Source organism: Python bivittatus, unplaced genomic scaffold (assembly GCF_059951505.1).
Source record: "Python bivittatus isolate LINGU-HERP-01145 unplaced genomic scaffold, Pbiv_v1 ctg000700_np1212, whole genome shotgun sequence".
In the NCBI taxonomy this organism is placed as follows: Eukaryota; Metazoa; Chordata; class Lepidosauria; order Squamata; family Pythonidae; genus Python; species Python bivittatus.
Genome location: NW_028277098.1, coordinates 31,446,248 through 31,462,664, shown reverse-complemented (window position 1 = coordinate 31,462,664; position 16,417 = coordinate 31,446,248). Strand labels below are relative to the sequence as shown.

Genomic DNA, 16,417 nt, shown 5'->3' with positions numbered 1-16,417 from the left:
AATGCGCTTACCTATACCATCATAAATTAATCTGATAGATTGCTGATACAATATTTGAATGGTTTTTTTTAATTTTAAAATTAAAAGAATTTCACAATCATCTCCACTTCAACCCCACTGAAACTTCTCCCTATCAGCTTCGCTTCAACCTTACTGACAGAGCACATTATCAATCAAATCCTTTCTACAATTTGTTTATTTAGAAAAATGGATCAGTTGTTTTCTTAGGCCCATAATGTAGGCTTTCTGACCCAGAAGAGATGGATAACCTCAGCTTTTTGGCCCATCTCTTAGTAACCACTCTAAATGATAGAAGTGATCGCTGAATTTTAATAGGGTTGCTCATACCAGATAGGAGGAACAGTCCACTGTGTTTCAGCTGCAACAACAGACCACGAGATGGCTGGAAAGGGTTACAGTTCTCTGTGTCTCTTTGCTTCCTTCTCACGGGCGACAAGATTTTTGTACCTAAGACGTGGTAGCCCTAAGGCGGTGTTTCTCAAGCTTGGTAACTTTAAGAGGTGTGGACTTCAACTCCCAGAATTCTCCAGGTAGCATGCTGGGAATTCTGAAAGAGGAAGTCCACACCCCTTAAAGTTGCCACGGTTGAGAAACACTGCCATAAGGTACATTCTTGCTCATACTGCTTGCTGTAAGTTTATTTTCTATAATTAAAATAAGATGCAACAGGATTTGCAAAGATTATATCTAGAAGCCCATTGCTTTTCTCTACATAGTTGATTAGGAGGCTGGGAATGGTTTTTAAAAGAATCCAGGCTTACAATCCCGTCTGTTCAATTTCTAATGGGGGTGCAGCAAGGTGGTTGTGGCACTTTGAAGATGAATTGACTAATTTATTATTATGTACGATTTCATGCATCGTAGTCCTCTTTAGCAGAGGTATGAATGAACTTTGCAATAGGGCTGTGCAAAGCATAAAAAAGCCAAAGTCAGGCCGCAGTTCTCAAGCACAGATAACTTTTTCTTGAACATTGGGGAGCTGACTTCCTGATAACCATGTCCAAAATACATCCTGGGGAAGGACAACGTGGGGGAAAAGCATATGGGCTATATTGTGCCTCAGTTTCAATTTGCAAATTGTCTGTGAGTTGTGGTGTGACAATTTATGTATGTTCAGTCTAGTTGGACAATTTTCCTAGGCCATGTTTGTTGTTCAAAATTACTTGATTTTCTGTGCCAATCTGTTTTGCATCTAGCTCTCCTAATTTTTAAGATGGTGCAGTTGGGGAGTGTTGTCTGCTTCTCAGAAGTTAGGTGTTTGAATTTAAAGCAGTTTAGTGCTCTCACAGATACAGGTATTAGATTGGCTATTTCCAAATACCTGGAGATTCCTTTACCAAACAAATAGATTTGGTGGATGACCTAATCTGTATGGTGGATGACAGCCTTTCATTTATTCTTTTTCATCCCACTGGATTAAAAAAAATAGAGAAAAATGGAGCCAGAACTGGTGAGGTCACACCCTTGCTTTTTTACCTGGCCATCAAAAGAAGGAAAATACTTATTGTTATTAAGGACTTTCCAACCATTGATTTCACACTGACATCAAAGTAGTCCTCTCCATCTCTTTTTTCAGTACCCAAAAGCCTCAATTTGTTCTGTTCAGACTTTACAGAAATTTTCTTCTCTTTTTGCAACATGCAAGTAAGCCATATCTGTTTTTGATTACAGGTAGTCTTCATTTAGTGACTGCCTTATTTATTTATTTATTTATTTATTTATATTCATTTATTCATTTATTCATTTATTCATTTATCGAATTTGTCACTGCCCATCCATTGAAATGACTCTGGATGGTTTACAGCAGAGATAAAATCAATTAAAATACAGTATAAAAACAATCTTAATAATAAATACCAAGAAAGATGGAGAATTGGTGAATAACTCAGGGAGCGTTGTCAGGGTGCTAACCGGCCCCAGGGACAGTTAGAGCTCATATCGCCCCATGCAAGCTGGCAGAGCCAGGTCTTTAATCCTTTCCAGAAAGCCGGGAAGGTAGGGGCCCGCCTCACCTCTGGAGGGAGAATATTTCAAAGGGCGGAGAAGACTCTCCTCCTGGGCCCCGTCAGCTGACATTCTCTGACAGGGTCCACAACATGCCCCCTCTGCCTGACCGGGTGGAACAGGTTGATGTAATGGGGATGAGACAGTCCCTCAGATAACCTGGACCCATGCCATGTAGGACTTTAAAGGTGATAACCAACACTTTGAATTGGACCCAGAAGCAAACTGGCACCCAATGCAGCTCCCACAGCAAAGGTGTTACATGTGCCATCCTTGAGGCACCTAATATCATCCGCGTGACTGCATTTTGAACCAGCTGTAGCTTCCAGATACTTTTCAAGGATAGCCCCATGTAGAGTGCATTGCAATAGCCTAACCGAGAGATTTAGTGATTGTTTGCAGTTACGACAGTGATAAAAAAGTAATTTTACGACCAATCCTCGCATTTACAACCTTCACAGGTCTGTAAAGCAAAGACAATCTGAAGTAAGATCATAAGCACAGTCACAGTTTCACTTACTGACCACTTCGCTTAAAGAATGAGTTGCTGGTCCCAGTTGTGGTCGCTAAACAAGGACTACCTGTAATTATAATAATGTTCCTGTGATATTATTCTTTCTTAGTAATATCGATATACAGGCTTAAACTTTTTATTTCATGGGAGAAGGTTAATTTTTGCTTTATTTTTACAACAGGGTTTCAATTGTTTTGGGGTGTTGATATTAGGAGTCAATTATATTTTAACTTTTAACAAAACACCTGAAACATTGTTATTCTTTTTTCCCCTACTAAATTTCTCCACTTTCATTTGATGCTACTTATAGAAAGAATGGAAAGGAAAGGTTAATGGTTTGCATGCTGTTTGCATAAGTCCAGGGATCAGAAATTTCTTACAGGTTGGAATCCTTAAATAGAAGTCACCATTAACTTTTGAAAACTACACTATAAATCCCGCAATACCTAAGATTCCATCTGTAGCCTTTATCCAGAAGCCGGGTGGATAGAATGTGTTAGCGGATCCATTTTGAACCATTTTCCTTACTGAAAAAGGATTTAATATATTTTGCAAGAAACTGAACTCAGGCATGTGTTTTGGCCTTAGTGAGTGCAGTACAAACATTTTCTAAGCACAATTCACAGCTCCAGTTATAGGTTGTTTATTGTAGGATGCATTTATAACAATCATATTTCCAGAGGTAATTGCTGAAATAATATAAACACTTGAGGAAAAGTTCCTGACAGAAAGCTATTTGAAAACCATGTAGCCCACAGGGCAGCTAGGACTAAACTGATTCTCTTTTCATTATAGTTTATCCATCCATTAAAAGCTAAGCATTCTTGTCTGCCTTTCTGACTCTGACCCATGGATCTTGGAGGTTTTCTGTTGAAGCAATGAAGAAAGCAATACCTGAGCTTGCTTTTTAGTTTGATGGCGATTTTGCTGCGCTTCCATTATGAGGAATGGCTCATTATGGGAGGAAATCTATATTTGCTGCAGGCAGCACTCTCAGCAGAGACACTTCCATGTTTCACTCACTTCTGGTGGGCTGTTTACACCCAGCCAAGAGGCTTCCTCTTTTATGAACTATTATCTTTAGAGGAACAACCAGTGCAAAAGGTTAAAGGCTTAGTTAAGATAACATATAGAGAAACCTGAGGTAATAGTGAGAACACATATCTAAAAAACAGCAGGATATAAAATGAATATTTCTCTTCCTCAAGAAGTAGTCAGTTCTCAAAAAGCCTCTGCTATACAGATAATTATATTAACATTCCTATGATGGATTATAAAATTCTGAATAATTTATTTGTTCATTTATCAATTGGCTTTCTTACTTTCCTTATTACATTTATATACACTGTTCCTCTAAATCAATGTTTCTCAGCCTTGGCAACTTTAAGATGTGTGAACTTCAACTCCCAGAATTCTGAGAGTTAAAGTCTACACATCTTAAAGTTGTTAAGGTTGAGAAATACTTCTCTAGATACTCAAGGTGGCTCACACAGGATCCACAGCTGAGGAAGAAGTTGAATCTACATCTCCAAGTCCAACCCAGTATCCATGCAATGCACCTCTGCCATTCTGACTAACCCAAGAATACTAAAAGACTCTATGGAAATATGCATGTAAGGATCTTCTACCTGAATATGATCAACATACATTGATCAGCAGAAGCTGCCTTTAAATGCTCACCTGAATAGATCATGATAAAGAACTGGGCTATGCTTTCCATTTTGAAATATTTCCCTAAATAGATGTGGGTAGAAAACTGGTCTGTTCCTTCCTTTGGATTCCCATGGGTTCAGCCATGAGGTTTGAAGAGGAGTTATACTTAAATTTGCTTAAATACAACTACAAGCCTTCATGTGAACCCTAATAAAGCAGAATTGCAGATCACATGCAGAGCTTTATTCATGCTCCAATTGAATATGGGTGTGTGGCAGGTAATCAGTGTAGACATCTGACAGTCATGGATTAGGGCCAATTCATGTACTCCATCATCTACCTACCTTCAAATGCTTACACTTTCAGCAAATGTCTGCAGATACCTTTGGTCTCACCCTTCATAGAAATGCTTAACATGTAAGCGGGTGAGCAACTGGTACATTAACAGAGTTGTATACAGCAAGTCCAACTCTTTCCCCCATCACATGAACATGAATCCATATAAGAATGTGAGATTTTCCTCCTGTCGGTGTCATACTACCACCACCATCATCGTCACTAGAGTCTTTCTACTTGCAATGAACCTCAGTGTCCTGTTTACATATTTCAAGGATCTTGTGATCAAGAAGAAAAATTGTACCATTTATACAGAAAGACAATTGACTCAATAATGACAAATCTCACCTGATACTTCCTTTTAAATGGTGGAGCCTCAAGCACATCCCCGATAGTGATGGGCATGCGAAGAAACAGTTGTGACTGTTCTCAGAGATATTGTAAGAAAATATAATTTTGACTCTGGATGCAAGATAGGGAAGGTTCACCAGTTCCTCTGCCAGAATATAGGGCTCACAGCAACTGTATCCTTAGGCTAGCTGAGTGTGGAAAAGTAACATTTAACATTAGAGTAGAACATCAGCTTTATCACTTAGCCATAGAAAGGTGCTATGGTATTTTCCATGTAGGTCACCATTCAGATATTGCTTATGAAAGAAAAAAAAAGTCAGGTTAATCAGTGTTTCAGTTCCTATGAACAAAATTAACTGTTAGCTGGGGAAACGTTTGTCTGTGGTTAGTGAACAAGTTGAACACGTACAACAAATATTACCAGCTGAAATTTAAAAGCTCTTATTCCTCATCTTGTCAATATTTGTTATTACTATTCAGCCTCCATTTTCTCTTATGCCTGAAGTTATTCACTCCAATTGCAGCCATCAAGTGAGGTAACTTATGCTTAAAAAGATGATGCATGTTTAACGGAGTAGAATTTAACTTAACTTCCTTTTTGTCATCAGTTGTAGCCAACAGTCCTACCATACATCTCCCCACACACAAAGATCTTGACCCGGGCATTAATCCAGCATTCTATCCTTAACTCTACAAAAACATATAATATTGTTTCATACAGCTCGGTTATTGGAGGAGTGACAATGGGAAACAAAAGGAAAGGAATGGAAAAATAGAATAATCAACGGTTTTGTTTGTGAGATACAATTATTCCTCCATAAAATATTCCAGGAGCCAGAAACCTTGAGGTCAGAATAGCCTTTGGCCAACTGTATCATCAGTTCTTCCTCATTAGATTCTTGTTGGTAACATGGACATTTTCCTTGCTACAGAAATAATAGAATATTCTTTTTCATCTCCAGTGTAAAGGAAAATAAACAAACACTGCCTTCAACATCTGGTATACGTGAAACATTTCAAGTCATTTTATTTCCATTTCCTTTGTATTCTCTCTCTTTCAGATAGAATCTTTCATCCTTTTTTCTCATTTGGTTTTCCAAGAGTTCAGCCCACTGAAAGGAGACTTTGAATAATCTACATGGAAGCACTAGCAAGGTTGGCTCAACTTGTCATTTGAATTATGTAAAACCATGAGATGCAAGGGACAGGGATGATTAAATTAGGGCCTTTCAAATGGACTGACTGGTGGAGAATGTGTTTGCCGCTGCCCCCAACAGTGTATTTTCAATATTCCCTCAATCTTTCAGAGTTAAAAGCACAGTCCAGTCAGCTTAAATTATACCTCATTATATCAGTATTCTGCCTCTACATATTTTAATTAAATCAAGGTAACAGTATGTGGCTGAAATCAGATTACTTCAAGACCAATACATGTGCAAAGCTTTATGCAGATTTTAGAGCTATGCACATTTAACATTACGTTATAAACTCTTTCAGTATCACTCTGATCCAAGACTGTGTGCATATCCAGGAATCATAGCAGCATATGGTGGAATTTACTGAAAAATAAAGTATTCCTAGAAATGCAGAGATTGAATTAAGTACTGCTAAAGTGGAAATGCCTTCTTCCATAATCAGTCGCTTTTAGCAGCAACTGTTCTCGGAGGCATTTGTTTCCTTGACAGAGCCATTAAAGAAAGGATATTGTGTCCACAATAGAATCTCAGTGACAACTCTGTAAAAACTCTCAGCCGTATTTGGATTTATCATTCAATCTCACACATAGAATGTGCAACTGGAAGCCAGCACTATTTTTCGTTTTATGGGAAGTGTGGCATTATACACTATCCACCATAAGAAGCTCTCATCTTGAGAGCCTTATGTCTGCATAGGCAACGTATTGAAGCACACACAGTTGTGGGTCTGTGATTGCACATATGGATGAAATGGATGTCATTCCCATAGATTTAAGTTGGGACCACTTATAATCTTGAAGTTAATATGAATCTGTATTGATTATCGTGTGTTAAAGGTGTGTGTATTTTTCTTGGCTATAACCTAGTGTTTGGGATCGTCAGTCCATCAAGCATTATGAATTGTCTGGCATGGGGGCTGGCTAAAAGAATGATTACACAACACTGAAATCTATACCTGTTCTACAGCCATAGCTTGTCAGTTTGTGTTAAGAATTGAAACAGGTTTTCAGGTAGTCTAGACAAGTATTTATGATATTTTTGTTCCAGCTCTTTCCATATATCTAGTGAAGATGGTGCCACTGTGTGAAACACAAGCATCTACAGGCGGTGTATGTGTGTGTCAAAAATATCAAGATGGCAATTTTGACCTGCTGATAAAAGGGGAAAGGATTTCATTACATGGTCATGACCACTATTTTGCAATTTTTATCCACTCCCTCCCCACCCCTACACAGACGCTCCCAATCTGAAAACTATATTACTTACTGCATTTTGTACCATCCACATTTGGACAGAGAGCTTAACATTCTGCAGGTTTCTAAAATGTTTCCTGCTTTTTTTCAGCATCTCATATAGACCTACAAGGGTGCAAATCCAGTGAGTTTCTAAATTATTGGAACTCACTTTGCAGTAAACAGGGAAGGGGAAGAGGAAGGGAGCTCAGATATCAAGAAGGATATCATGGATATATCACTTATACAACTGGTGTGGTAAGATTTTAGGCTTCAATCCTATTGAGAATGTAGAAGAAAACAGCTGGCTGTAAAGCCAGATACATTATGAGCTAGCCAACGGGGAAAAATGCCAAGTTCTATCTGTTACTGAAAGAGGTTGATACATGTTATTCTCTCCCACTTGCTTTTATTCACTCTCTCACACATACTTCTGTTATCCTCTGGGAAACTTCATTTTTAAATTTGTTGCTCAGAGCCTAAACGTACTGATTAGGGATATCCGAACAGAAAGTGAGGTTTAATGTCAAGGTGCTCCTCCACGGCAAGGGACTTGTGATATTTGCAAACTCTGCACTCTCCGGAACAGTTTTGCTATCCATTTCAGTTGCTCAGCAGGTCTCCTGTTTGCTTTCATTACTTTGCAATCATGCATTTTAACCTAATGCTGCTGTGAGACAGAATGGCCAAAAACATTCTTGGGAAGCGATCTTGGAGGTGCTGAACTAGCTATTTCTTCCTTGCAGGAACAATGAACCAGCTAGTGATTAGAACATAAAGCCTAACTTTCCCCTTTGCATTGCTGTGCGCTGATCCCTTTTTTATCCCATTTGCTGTTTGTTTGTGGTTTGATTTGCGTCCTGTTAGTGAGCTAATCTGTTAGACATTTATATATGTACGCATATACAGAAAGAGTTGTGGTTAGGAACTACTTGTTGTTAGTATTCCACTATTAGCTAAACTTTATTAAAAGCTTAATTTTTTCTCATTAAATTTAGCCATTTGATTTTCATTTTATACAATATGCAGGAGCATAAAGTAGGATGTATTTGGAAGCAGAGAGACATGTGGCACTCTTACAAAATGGATGCCATGATGGGCAGGCTATTTATGAAACATCCATTGACCAGAAGGCAAACTGGGGAAGCTAAAGGAAAACTTTCTTGCCAAAGAGCTAATCAGTGGTGGGACTGCAAGCTTATGGGCAAACTTAAAAAAAAATGTACTAGGCTATAACTGCTTATCCTAAGTTGTCTATTGTGGATTAGAAGCCTTGTAGATCCTGAACAATATGTCTGGGGCATTTTGGTGCCTTTCAGCATCATATTGGGGATGTGTGGTTAGGATGGTGACCAAAGAACTGCTTGAATGATTAGCTTCCCACATTCCCAAATATGCTCATAATTAAATTGGTGGAATGGGAAGCCTCCATAGAAATTGTTTGCTCCTGATTTTTGGCAATATGTCTCTCCCCTTCACTTCTAATCACATGTGTTCCATTTAGTGTAGTCTCTTGGTCTTCCAGGGACTATTTTCAGAGGGTGGATGTAATTTCCAAATGGAGGGGGTGAGGAAAAATCGCCTCTTACCTAACTACTTCCTGCAACATTTCTCTTGATCCAGTTCATTATGTGGTTCGTTCTAGAAAATACTGGCAACAAAAGTGCCCTATTGCCAAAGGAGGCTTCCTGTAAACGTACCAATACTAATAGAAGTACTCTTCATGGATATTATGTATAAGTGACACCCACATTTGCATACTCAAAAACATGCATGGCTAGAATGCGAGGTCCAAAAACATGTTCCTTTGAAACTATTGTATGTATGTATCTGCTGAGTTCTACCCACATGTTGGCAGAGCACAGAGCTAGATAGCTAGAAAAGCAGAACTTAAGCTTCTCTTGCTACATGTAAATGCTGCTTAGAAGGATTCCCACCCCTCCTAGCCTGCCTGCAATTAATTAAAGCAAGATGGAATATAAAGCAGCACATGCTTTATTTACAGAACAATGATTTTGACCCTTAGTTCCCAGCTTTTGTGCTCAAAAAGTTCCAAAGCTCAGGTTCCATTAAGTGAATCACATGCAGCAAATTTGGAGAAGAACCTGCTGCTCCTACTCATGTGATTTATTCAAACTTAGGGCTTGGAGAGTGACCCAATGTTTGTTTTTCTACTGTTAACTCTATGTGGAATCCCAGTTGACTTGCCACATTTCAGACTCTGATGTGTTCTGTAATGTGTGCACATCATCTGGTGTTCCATCCACCCTTAGAGAGTTAGCTGAACTAAGATGAGAAACCTCCATACACCTTCACATGGTACTGGAACAGGATGTTGTGGTTTTGCTTTTTTTTTTTTTAAAAAAAAATCTCTTTTTAATTTATCTTGAAATGCCTTGTTAAAGTGCTACTGGGTAAATATTGTAATTTTTTTTTTTTTAAAATGTCAGTGCCAATGTTTTCTGCCATAAATTAAAGGACTGGTTTTTTAAAAAAAATAAATCTGTTTAAATGCTGACTGGAAAAATCCTAATCAAGTCAATATGGCTCAGACACACAAAACTGCCATACACATCAATACGGTGCTCATTGAAAGAAGACAAAGAAAGTTGCATTAGCGTGATCTGCAGGTATAGATAGCATCCTACTTTTTCAGTCTAAAAAGAAAGTATTTGGGGAACTCCCCAAAGATCATGTGGCAAAGAAAACCAATATTTTAATGTAGTTGCTCTATTAAAAATTAGTCAAGAGTGGCCAGTCAGAGTAGACAAATAATATGAAAACACCCAGATTTAACAAGCCTAATTCATAGACTATTGATCTAAGGTAAGTCAACATAAATCTGTGCCAAGGCTGTCCATTAAAGAAAAGGTGTGATACAAATCTAACAAATAAATAAATGAAAAAGACAGTTTCACTGTTTTATATGGAGTCTGTGGTAAGAGTGCTCCCTGTTACTGCATGTTGAAAGATACTGTGTGGCTATTCAAACTTTTCTTTCATGGGAAAAAGTAGGAAGCTTACAAAGCAAAATAATGGCTACCCCCACATTTTTGGGGTGAATGAAGAGTAGGGTTTCAGTTGTCAGAGGATGAAGCTACATTTTAGAAATAAGTTTTGTAGTTGTAGTTATTCTAGCATGGTAGCCTTTGCAAAGCATAGAACACGTGGCTGAACTTAATTTGCCCTTTGCTGATCAAAAAAGCTAAGTAGATTAAACCCGGTTACTATTTAGATCAGAGACCACCAGAAAATCACAGGGTTTTAGGCTAGACTTCAGTTCCTAAAAACATACTGGAACAAGGCAATGGCAAAACACTTCATACAGTTGCCAAAGAAAAGTGTGGATGGGTGTGGTCATCAAATTGGGTTTGGCTCAAAGCAAAGTTTGCCTCTTTGACCTTTATAGTTGATGTAATATATTCTCATGAGATTATGTTTTAATAGATAGCCTAAAAATATTTTTCCAGTGTGTATAACAGAGAGAGAAATTGACTTATCCATTAGCGTCTTAACAGATTTTTTCCTTAGCATACAGCAGTGAAGATGAGTATCATTCTTATATCATTTAGGAAACATGGAGACCTGTAGACATTGCACATTCAGGCAGACCTCCCTATGATAGTACTATTATTTCCTTTTTCCCCCTAGCTATTATCAAGGAAAAAAAGATAATTGAAGAAGGAGGGTACCTTTGAATCCATAAGCAACATTTGGGCTACTATACACAATTTAGTAGATTATTTAGTGAACATGCAGCTGTTTTCCAACCCCTTTCACAAGCATATCTAAAAATGCAATTCATAATAAGCTTTACAAAAGTTTTCTTGGCTTTTTAACTCTTGCAGATTTTAGCAAATGTTGACCACTAGGGCAGGAAGCAGAGCCTAGAAAATCAATGTCAATCATGTCTTCAATTTCCTCTCCTTCAGAGCTAATCGCTTTCCATAAGTCCTTATACTTCTGGTGAGATCCTGAAATTTTGAATGAAGTTTTTAGAGCCTCATACAAAGCCTATCATAATAAACAGGAACCTTTCTTAGGTCAGTGAGCTTTGTATTAAGATGCTAAAGAACTCATATGTGTCATGTGATACATATTTAGGGGATGTCTCAGAATGTAAGCTAAAATGCCTAGAATTTCTATGTCAGAAACTGCTCCTGAGACTGTTTAAATCAAGGTTAGGTAATTGTGGTAAAAAGCAAGTAGAGGAGGAGGAGGAGGAAATGTAGGCTGCTGTGCAATTTCAACCACAAGAAAAAACACTGTTTAAATTCTTGAAAAGGCTTGTTCTTGTTTTTCTCCCAAATAATAAAACCACAGGAACACAATAACTACAATAAATACAGATTCATACCATTTGGAAACATATTTATCCACAAGAGTACATCATTGCGTTCTCATGCATTGATTGTTTTAAACTTCATTATTTGTATTCAAATGAGCCAGAACAACTCTTCTGTGCAGCACTTTGCGATGACAGGAAATATATTGAACATTCCATCTCTAATGCTTCATTTGTGTTGGCTGGTTTGTAAAACATGCAAACTAGTCCATTTGCCCAGTACAGATAGGTATAAAAATGTCACAATGAAGCAATTGTTTTCTGATGTACCCAGGCCCAGACTTTTTGACCTGTCTTCCTATTGTGTCACAGCCCTCCGCCCCCCCCCCCCGGCAAATGAGGCAAAATAGCTGATAGAGATGCTATAAACCATGGGCAGAAATTAAAAAACAAGGTATGCTGTTGTTTCACTGCACTCACCACGTGGCATAGCTGGTTTTCAGCTGGCCCAGAACACATGACAGCACTTCTGCTATTATTCATTTAACTCAAGTGTAACACAATCAAAAGACTCTGAATGGTGTTCAAGACTCTCAAAATGCAGTTTCACAACTTGGAACACCATCTAATAATACAACCCAGAATAAAAACAGATGGCGACCCACATCTTCACTAGGCACTAAAATTGTCAAAATCCCAGTTAAAATATATGTTTTCTGAAGGCCAGAAGTGCAACACCAAACAAATCTCCCGGCGAAGTGCATTCTAGAAGGTAGGAGCCACAGCTAAGCCTACCTTCTGACCCATGTCTCCCTTACCTCAAATGGTGATGGGATCTTAAGCAGACCCTCTCTTGATGATCTCACAGAACAGGCAGAATCATTATGGACAATGATTAAGTTATTTCAAAGCCATCTGGATGCCTCCCATTTCCTTCAGCAACTGCCAAAATCCCAGCATCTTGGCAAATATGTTTTCTTGGCAAGGTGGTCAAAACTGTTCTAGTGGAGGGTAATTCCCACAGGATACTGTGTCAAGGTCAATATTCATTTACCTACAATGTTGCTGTCAAGGCAAGCACTAATATATTTCTAGGTCTCCCTCCACCTCCCTCCATTTTTATTTTTCTAACACTTTTTCTATTTTTGCCTTCCCAGCACAGATTATACGTAGATCCATATTTTCCTTTCCTCCCCACCCCGTTTATTATGCCACAGAATTCCTTCCTTCCTTCCTTCCTTCCTTCCTTCCTTCCTTCCTTCCTTCCTTCCTTCCTTCCTTCCTTCCTTCCTTCCTTCCTTCCTTCCTTCCTTCCTTCCTTCCTTCCTTCTTCCCTCCCTCCCTCCCTCCCTCCCTCTGGTCAAAGTTAGAACTTGGAATGCCTGAATCTTTTGGAACTTCTACTAGAGGAAAACAGAGTAGAATAGAACCTTAAAAAGCCCCACTGTGTGCATATAGTATTATATATGTCACATATACAGTACATATACTATATTTAAACATATAGTACTGTTTATGTATACATTTACATTTGGTAGTCTCTAACCTTCAGGGTTGCACTCACAAATCAGCTCCAACTGGAACACTGAATACTAATCTAAGCATTATTCTCCCTGCTACAGAAGCCTTCCAGGACTTACTGATGGAAAGTGAGTTCCATCAACAAATACATTGCCAAAGCTCTTCAGACATAACCAGCTATAATTTGGTAAACAGCTGGTATAAATTTGTAAATAAATAAATAGAACCCAGAACTAGTCCTGGTTGTGGTAACTGTCCACTGTGCAAATTTCAGTCAAGATGCAAAGGCATCCTTTACGTTGTTCCAACATTCACCTAAGAGAGATGTGCAAATCACCCAATATCTGATATGAATTATCAAAGGTATGAGTTAATTCAGCCAGATACTTTGATTCAATTCCAAGAAACTCTGTACACATTCAGAACATTTCCCTCCATTGCCAAATCAATCTCAAGGCATCCAATTTTGGCAGTTTTGACTTGAAGACTCCATTCAAAGAGGTCATTCAATCGACTCCATTCTGAATCAAATCTTCAAAGTGGAACCCCTCCCCCCCATGGCTGGCCTATTGCTGACACATAGCAGAAAAAGCTACTCTTTCAAGAAACAAAAGAGTTAATTAGAAAAGAGCCGAACACATAAAATGAAATAAATTATCCAGGACATATTGTGCCCATAGAAGTGATGCCAAAAGTAACTATTTTGAAAAGCTGTCAGCTGGAGGCGTTTGGTGGATTTGCAGAACACATATAGAAGAGAGAGGCCCCCCAGGAGTTGCCAATTGTGGATGCTGTGTAGCTTTAATTGAGATCGGATTCCAGGCTGTTCTCCCAGTTCTGCTGTTGGCAGTCACTGCTACCTGTGGGTGGATGAAATTCCAGATGTGGTAACTCAATACATGAGCCTAGCCTGCTTCTACCTCATCCTGACATCTCGTGGGAATGCTAATGGGACCTTAAAATGCTTTGGAAAGATTAAAATAAAACTTGTCATCTCTTCTGAAGGAAATAAAGGGGAAACCAAGTGGATTTTTCTCTCCATTTAAAACAATTAAAAAGCGCAGACAGAAACCCCAGTTTGCTTATGTGATAAACTGAACGGGTTATGTCAAGAAAGGCTTCTAAATTTTCAATGATGGACTTCCAATTTTTTGTCCACATTGCTGTATGATTGTGGACTGCGTGGAAGCTAAACCAACTGTACATGCTAGATCACCATTCTGAGACTATTTTTCTAACCCAGTGTTTCTCAGCCCCAGCATGCTGGCTGGGGAATTCTGGGAGTTGAAATCCACACATCTTAAAGTGTTGAGGCTGAGAAACACTGGGTTAGAAAAATAGTTTGTCTCAGTCTTAAGAAATGCTATTCTAACCATTAGAAGAATGCTAATGCTGTTTGTGGATCAGAAATGCTGAGGATGGCAAAGATAGAAATCCACAGAAAGTATTCTTCCTGCTCTCTGTCTAGGCAAACATACTGCCCAAGCTTGCAAAGTATGAAAGCTGAGCAGACCTGCTTTTCAACAAGACAACAGTCACAAAGAACAAGAAGACTAATTGGCTATACTTGCATCCCTCAATGTTGGTGCGAGGTGGAATAAACATTAGGAGGAATTGACAGTGAAATCACCTTAGCCACTGTGCAAAGCCAATTGTCATATATCAATATGGGAGTTTGTGCTGTTCCCTGAGGCCTGTGTTTTATCAGCCAGACGAAATTCTCAGCATGAAGAGTCTAAACTGGGATACAGTTGGAAAGTTCCATTGCCCTTCAGGGATTGTTTACTTCACAAAGGATTGCCTTGTAGAGAATCAAACCACTGGGCTCATGAAAATAGCACTGGCTATACTAGCTAGCAGTTGCTCTTTATGGTTAGAAACAGTTTTGCTGAGCCCTGGAAACAGAGATCTTTTTTTTTTTTTTTTAATGAGATGATACCGCTTGCCTGCCTGAATTAAAAAATACAAAAAACAAAAATAGAACTTATGTCACCAAATTATGGCAGCATAAAGTTGTTTGGACATAATTTATATGTGCAGCCAATTTATGATTAAAACTACTTTGCTTTGCCATTCATTTCTTCCAGGATGATGATGATGATGATGATGATGACGACGACTTTCCAGTTCAGCGTACAATAGCTGATGGAATATTTCAATATAAATAAAACTGTGCTGCTAAGCATTCTGCCTGTGGATGCTGAATGGGACGTTTATGACCGAAATGTAATATTTTTATAGATCAGTGGCAAATATTTGGACAGCCAGGGTAGTGTTTAATTTTGCTAGTCTGGGCTGAAAGATGGTGGTGCTACATCATGTGAGGATTTGTATCACATGGCTGGGATTTGGGGGCTTTCTTCAATATGGGGGTATTTTGAGATGTTTTCCCCCCTGGGTTTTGTTTAACTGTATTAAATCTATTAAAAGATTTATACAAACATTATTTGGAGGGTGGGTTACATTTTTCATTTAAAATGACAGAAAATTGCCCCACTAATTTTTAACACTGATGTCACCAATGAAATGGTATGGCTGAAAGGTTTTGGGGGTTCACAAAAAAGGAGTTCAGGAGTTACATACAGCCCTAAAGCCACAGAATGCCCCCTAAGCATCAGAACAGTGCAGTCTATTCAGATTCTATACTATGGTTGGCTTGCTCAGCGATTAATTGTTTCACTCCTTTCTGATGATTTGACATCAGTTGATGAGGGTGAATGAGGAATGCCTAGAGGTACATTTAGAGCCAGGTTGGCAGTGCAGATGAAGCATGCACATTATTGTATTCTTTTGTAGGTCATTTGGGTGGGAATATTGACAGTTTCTTAACAGGTAGCAGCCTCTGGTTAACTTTGGCCTTGGAAACTAAACAAGATTGGGTCTGTATTTGGATGAGAGTCCTTCAGAAAATACCAGGGCTTTAGGCTAGACTGTGGAAGAAGGAGGAAAAGAAGGAGGAGGAGACAGCAACAAGTCAGTTCCATATTTTTGTCAAGGAAAATACACAGATGGTTTGTGTACTTTTCATGTATGTTTGTATATATAAATAGTTGTCCATAATCTCATCCGGAATAGAGCTCAACTTGGAATAAACTTTATGTTTATCTTGGAAAAAGTTGCTTTGGTGGCTTCATCCAGTCTTCCCAGTTGCAGATAAAACAACAAAATGAAAGGATTATCTTCTTTTCTTTCCATAATTAGTGGTCAACACTCCCTGGTAACTGGTCTAACATGGCAGTTTTCAATTAATTACTTCAAGTTAGGCAAGTAGAGAAACTACATGGAGGAAAGGCTGATTCATGAG

At 38.6% G+C, this 16,417-nt stretch overlaps 1 long non-coding RNA gene across 1 annotated transcript; it reads left to right on the top strand.

The window, feature by feature from the left end:
- Window positions 1-580: 580 nt before the first annotated feature.
- Window positions 581-15,372, top strand: LOC112540108 (uncharacterized). Its single transcript, XR_003084183.2, has 3 exons — window positions 581-652; window positions 5,941-6,034; window positions 15,201-15,372. It is a non-coding gene; the product is annotated as an uncharacterized LOC112540108 (long non-coding RNA).
- The last annotated feature ends 1,045 nt before the right edge of the window (window positions 15,373-16,417 follow it).